The 6,736-nt window shown below is 42.3% G+C and overlaps 1 protein-coding gene across 2 annotated transcripts in view; it reads right to left on the bottom strand.

Annotated features, from left to right (window-relative positions):
• The window catches only part of CYFIP1 (cytoplasmic FMR1 interacting protein 1), an 89,017-nt gene that overhangs the window by 79,382 nt on the left and 2,899 nt on the right, over positions 1 to 6,736 (bottom strand). The window lies entirely within an intron of this gene.

Genomic DNA, 6,736 nt, shown 5'->3' with positions numbered 1-6,736 from the left:
CCCGTCGTCCGCCGCCGCCGAGGGTCGCGTCGGCCCGGCGGCTCCGCTCCTGGGCCGCGCCTGGCGGGGAGTTTCCTGTCTGAGTCACTTCAACCGGGAGCTGCGCAGGGAAACACCCTTCCTGCCGCTCCAGCTCCTCCTCCTCCTCCCGCCTCATCCCAAACCTGCCGCCCCTTCCCCGCCGGCAGACGCCGGCTCCTCCTCCTCCTCCGCCCGGGGAGCCGGAGCCGGCCCGGCGCTGCCGCAGGCGGCGGAGCTGCCCGCTCGACTGCCACGGCCCGAGCCGCCTCTTCGCTTTTAATGAAAGCGACATTTCGGTGCCGTACGCACAGGGAAACCCATCTAGAAGACGGCAGGTCTGTACGTGAGACGGCCGTATACCCACCAGAGAAAGTCCGGTTCGGCGCCCGGGTGCCCCCGGCAGCACGGTGGGAGCCCCCGCTGGGAAACCCAGCGCCCCGGGGACCCCGGGGTCGGCGTTAACAGGTCACTGGGGTTTTTCTCCACGTTACAGTTTTGACAGGATGGCGAGGGAAAGGGCGCAGCAGGACCTAACCTTAAAGGAGCAAAGGCTATCCCGTAGGAAACCCTTTTAGGTGTCCTCTAGAGGGTGCTCAGGCGTGTCTTTTTTGTATCCGAAATGCCACTGTTGATTGAAACTAAAAATAGAAAAACCAACAATGGCTATTTTCCACTGGCTGTTGACAACCTCTCACTCTTATTTCTCTGTAAAACACAACAAACACGTACGCACTTGCTCATTTCAAATTTCGCTTACCTTTTCCATGTAACGTTCTCCCATTTCAAGTTCTGTTTTGCTTTTATTTCTTCAAGATTCATCTAATGAACTTGATGCAGCACCACAAAATGAAACTGCCAGCTCTTTTTCACTAAAGTTTACCAAGATTGTTCTCTTTCCATCCACTATTTTATGGCAGACAGAATCCACAAACCTGCTATATGTAGGGGCTACAGTCAGTTGAGAGAATGGGAACTTCCAAACAGTTTTTCCTCAAAGCCTATTTGCTTTTATTTGACTGCTTCAAGTTGCATCCAACATTTTATTTACTCTTGAAAATCCTCTATAATAATCATCAACAAGCTACGTAATTTTAGGTCTCTGTTTTCAACAGCTCTTAGTGGGACACTGTGCTATTAAGGATTTTTGTGCTGAGAACAGAATAAATAGGCCTTTACTTCATCTATTGTTTTTTTTCAAACAAGTTTCCACTGTATTAAGTTTCCTTAAATAGCCTTTTTGTAATAGCATCTACAAGAAAGCCTTTGGAAAGCAGGAATAAGTTGCTAAACCCCCTAATTCTCATTATTTCATGTACTCTCTAATCCAATTATTCCACCCACTCCCTATCATCAAGAATTCCCACGGCTTGTGGAGAAATTATGCAAAATGTTATTGTTACCATTTCATCCCATCACAGACACAGCTTCACAGTCATATTTTTCCCAGTGCTGCAATATAGTCTTTTCTATGAAACAATTTCTCTTCTAGGATATGGCTGCTTATTCTTCTCTGACTTGGTATATATTCGTAAGTATTTTGAGTGCATATACCAAATGAATTAATTTCACCCATCACAGCTCCTTATCAGCTTCTAAAGCCAGCTCAGTCAAAACTGTAAAACACAACCAGTGCTGGATGCTTCACTTCCTAAAATGACCACTGATACTGTACAATGCAGTTCATCCTATGCCCTTTTCCACAAACCCTGCTTGGGGCAACAAGCTCGGTGAAGAATAACTCACCTTCGCGAAGCAGGATTGATTTTCTTTCCTTGTCCTGGCAGAGTGCAAATTCAGAACAGCCTTGTCCTAATGCAGCCACTTGGCCTACATCAGCAGTGAGACCTCCGTTAACAAGACGCAATGGAGCGGCAAGGACAGGGAAATTGCTCCAAGCAAAGCCAAAAGCTCCCAGCAACATCGGATCAACAGCAGCTTGCCCCCAGATGGGCGACGCTTCACAGTGCTCCTGTGCGAGACTGCCACTGCAGCTCCCGTACTTGCCAAAAGCCACCTGGTGCCAGGAGCAGCTGCTTTGCATGAAAGCAAGATGCTGCCAACCGGCACCATACTGTCTGAGCAATAACAACTCGTCCTAAGGACTGGCGGGTGCCCCAGGTCTTGCTATGCTCCTTCTAAGGTATTGAGTGGGCGAAGGAGATACTTCCCCACTGCTGGAGCAATCTGCTCTTTATCAACATTCCCATAGTCAAGTCTATAGCTACCCATAGGGTCAGATAAAAAATATTGATGAAGATATGCAGCTAGTCAAGATTTGTGTTGCTTTTCTATTATTCAATATTGGAATTAGAGGACAATTGCATTTTACCATCTCGATGTCCATGTTCTCATGTAACATGAGGCATGCTTATCAGAACCATTGTAAAAGAGCCCACATCACACCATTCCAACTGCCTGATTTAATTCTGTAATGCCCTCACAACTCCCTGCTCTTTCCATTTTCGTGCAATTTAAGTACTGCAATGACAGTCCTTGACTAAAGGCATCCAGTGGGTCTCCATGACCTGCTTCTCCCTCCACTCTATCCATCCTTCTTAATTACCCTTGCTGCACTGAGCGTGGGCCTTCGGAGCCAAGCTAAAGATACATGTATCTACAGGCTCCTGATCAAGCCATTAACTGATCTCCTATCCACTGCAAGTTAGATGTGGTTTTTATGAGGCCAATGGCTACACTTAGGATCTCAAACAGCCCTTTCTTAGGTGGTATTTATTTAAACCTGTTATTTAACCCATGCCTGTCAATGATCTTTAGTGAGATCTATAACATTAACGTAGCAGGCTCCTGGCAATTTATGTACCCTATACCTAAACCAGATGAACATCAAGATAATATAGTAGTAACAAGCTTAATGTGATCATCTGAAGACTACATAAAGCCTTTGTTCAAGGCACCATGCTAGCCACAGACACCCACAATTCTACTTCCTGAATTCCAGCTATTTTGATTTTATTTTTAATTTCCTTCTTTGGGCTTTATTATATTTATCCAAAGTCAGTGAAAGAAAACCTTCTGCAGGAGCCCACAGGAATCCACTGAAGAGTTCCATTCCACAGCAGCCTGAGAGCTTCAACAGGAATCTTGTTGTCCTGCCATGAGGTGTCTGCTTATGTCTAAGATACCAATGTACTCTCTGGTTTTGCACCTTTCCACTCAGATATTTTAGTGATTAAGCTTAATAGCATATCTAGCTTTTTTTTTTTTTTTTTTTTTTTTTTTTACCTGCTGAGTCCACAGAGATCTTTTCATCCTCAGAAAGGAGGTAAAGGCAACACAGGAAACTGTCATGACCTGACACAGAAAGGTATTTATGAAGCCACAACAGGCAATGGCCACAATGACCCCAAGAATGGGACATCATGCAAAACTACAAAGAAAGAAAATAGGTAATTGTCTATAATCAGTTCAAAAATTAAATCCGACCTCTGGCAACATATCAGCCACCTGTCCATACTCTAAACGACTGGACAAGATTTTTCACACAGGAAGTCAGCACAGACTTAATTTTATCAGATGTGGCAAATGGTTTAAAAGCACAGCAAGGCTACAAAAATATTATATGCTTCCACACCACATATAGCAAACCCATTGTTTCAGCCCTCAGAAGGAGACAGGCACCTATGTAAAGGGCACAGCACTTGGGAGAGTTTAAGCAGAAGAGACCGAGCAGAAAGCAGCAACTGTCTCAGAGGTCTTAATGAGCAGCCAGCTCAGAAAGTGAGAACCTGCCCACAGCAGCAGGCCTGGCTAGCTACATAAAGACATAACTTCTACCACCACTCCTACCAGGAGCTCTCAGCTTCACAAGGCCTTATGCAAATGCAGAGTGAGCTGGTCACCCACACCTACCTCTACCTCCAGGAAAAGCCAGATTCCTACCCCAAGAGCACATGTGCTGCCAAGAGCACAGCTGACAGCAGCAAGTGGACTGCATATTCATAAATACCCATTAGCACATGATGACACATGCAGCTCTCTGGTTCCCATTTCCCTCCTAGTGCTGAATGTCACTATCTCAAATGGATCTGAGCAAGGAAGGCTTCCTAGTTCTGCTTTCCAGCTCCCTGAAATGCTACACAAAAGTTCTGTTGCTAACTCAGAGGGACTTAACTCTTTATCTGTATAATGGGCCCGTGTCCCCCCACTCTGCTTTCCAAGAATGCTGCATGCTGTGTCGCCAACTACACCAGAGTCCACCCACCAACTCCCTGACAGACACAAACAAGCATTAAATCCCTTCTTGATTCTATCATAAATTACATTCATTTTGCTCCTGCAGGACATCAGTACAGAAACTAGGGCACATACGTTAGGCAATTCATCCCACCCACTCTTTACGCCAGCCCTGCCCCTCTAAAGCTGGTAACTTTATTAGCTATATAGACCCCAAGACCTGTGATCCCCTACAGACTTCCCAGCAATAAATGCACAGTGCAGCAACAAGCCACTGCACAATCCAATAAATATGAATTGTATCAGTGAGGAAAGGTTTTTCTCTAAGTGTGCAAAAGAGTATAGGAAGACAGGTGGAAAATTTGTAGATCTCTACAGTTAATAAGATTTAAAAGCACGTCAGAGATCTTTTTTTATATTTTTAATCAGCCTGCAATTTAGAGATACTATCTTTAATCATGCTACCATGGAAACCATGCAATTGACAACTGGTTGCTAAATTTTTTGATATCAAGAGCTTGACGCAGGCAAAGGTCCTCAAGGACCTAGTGGTTAATTAGGGGTTATTAAAACTAAACAGCAAAGAAAGCATTAGAGAATTTACTGAATCTGTGGTAAAATGTGGCCTAGAGATTAAAGCAGCCCACAGGAAAAGAAAAGGAGAAGGAAGAAAAGTACTGAGCCAGATAGATGAGGGCTTCTATGCTGCGACTTTTATGAGAGAATGCACCCAGAAATTAAAGAGAACAAATAAAGGTCAATGTGAAGTATAGATGAAGCTGTGAGAATCCAAAAATGCAGTGTGCTCTTTTCCAAAGAATTTAGACAAGACATAACAACTTCCTGTGAATATTATAATCTTCTCTAATACCACCTAACCAAATCCTTACTTTTAAGCACCCAAATCCATGCTTGCTGTTCCAGCCACATCAGTGCTGCTTTTTAAAGCCATTCACTTCTCCCTTGTACATCATTTCAGTACTTCTTCCATGTTTCAAAAACCCGAGCAGACCTTTTTGTGCCTTAGCATAAACCAGAAAAATATGGCTGAGACCAGGATCTAAACATTTTTTTCTCTTTCTAGTTTCAGGTTCTCTAGCATCAGAATAATCTGGCTATGAGTGTAAACCAGATTATGTTTCTTCTCCTTCAATAATTCATTAAATCCTCTTCTCCATAATCAAGAATATTTTTTTTAAACTATAAAATAATTATTTCTTACTTTATGCTTTTTAGATCAGACATATTTAGGGGAAAACACATGCCTTTTCGCATTTAAATACAGATTAGCCTTTTGACATTATGAAAGCAACAGCCATGAGCTTCCAAAGAGATCAATAAAAAATTTTAAAATTTTAAAATCTGCCACCTAGTGGGCTTTTTTAAAAATACATTTTTAAATTAGAAGATAGATACTTGCTTAGAAAGTTCTGTTTCTACATGCTTTGCTGGGTATTATTTTATGCTTTCCTTTAGTTAGATTTGGCAATTTACAAAACAATAGACTATGACAGAACCCCCTTAAGTCTATACAAACATGCAATAAATTAGGCCTTGTTTTTCTAACATTTCTGCAATTACTTACTTGAAATTCCAGAAGTTCGAGTAAAGCACACTCAAATGCTAGGTCTCCTCCATCAAAGAGGAAGAGTGTCCTAAAGTTAAGATTCAAATCAATTCAGAGATAACTGATAAAAATGTGAATTTGGAAACAGAGTCAAAAAGTGTCCAGAAGAAATGGACCCAGCACAGAATCCAAGTAACAACTCTGCTCTGTATAGAAATCAGAAAACATTACAAGGAAATTTGAGCAAATAAATAGCTAAAATACCCCAAACCTCACTAAAAGCCTTCTTTTTTCCAAACAGGTAAATAGCTATTTTAACTACTGCCAGGAGACTGATGGTAAGGTCCTGGTGGCATTACAGGGCATGCACACTAAAAGAAAGGACTTATTTTTCTGTGGTTTTAAAGAAAGAAAAAGGGATGCCATAGGACGGACTCATTCAAGGGAATTTGTCAGCTGAGTACTACTGACACACAAAAAGCTAAGCATGGAGGACATCTGTGACTAGAATTGCCAGAGCTAGATTTTCCACTGTGCTCTTGGGACGACAGAAAAGCAAACAAAGCTCTGAAGCAGGCTGAAAAATGGCATCCAGGCATCACCCACCTCCAAAATGCAGAAAAGTCTCTCTGCAGAATGCAAAGTTAATTCCTAAACAGGAAATTGGGTGAAACAACAAAATCTTTCACTTGTATGGGGTCTTTCAAATAAAATACATAAAATCTGCAAAGGGATTTACTAGGAATTATAGTTTCAACAACATGAACGATTGAAGGATTTTTTCTGCCATATCTAGCTAATATTATCTAAGGTAAGTCTATGAAAAGCAGTAATTTCACTGAAGGTAACCACTGTGTAGAAAGGAGAAATAAAGCAACCACTTGTTAAGATTTTTTTAAAAGCACAGTGTACAAGACATACATATACTCAAAAAGTAATGAACCAGTGCATACA

Source organism: Haliaeetus leucocephalus, unplaced genomic scaffold (assembly GCF_000737465.1).
Source record: "Haliaeetus leucocephalus isolate CR32 unplaced genomic scaffold, Haliaeetus_leucocephalus-4.0 Scaffold712, whole genome shotgun sequence".
NCBI lineage: Eukaryota > Metazoa > Chordata > Aves > Accipitriformes > Accipitridae > Haliaeetus > Haliaeetus leucocephalus.
Note: the sequence above shows the minus strand (reverse complement) of the source record. Positions and strands in the feature narration are given on the sequence as shown.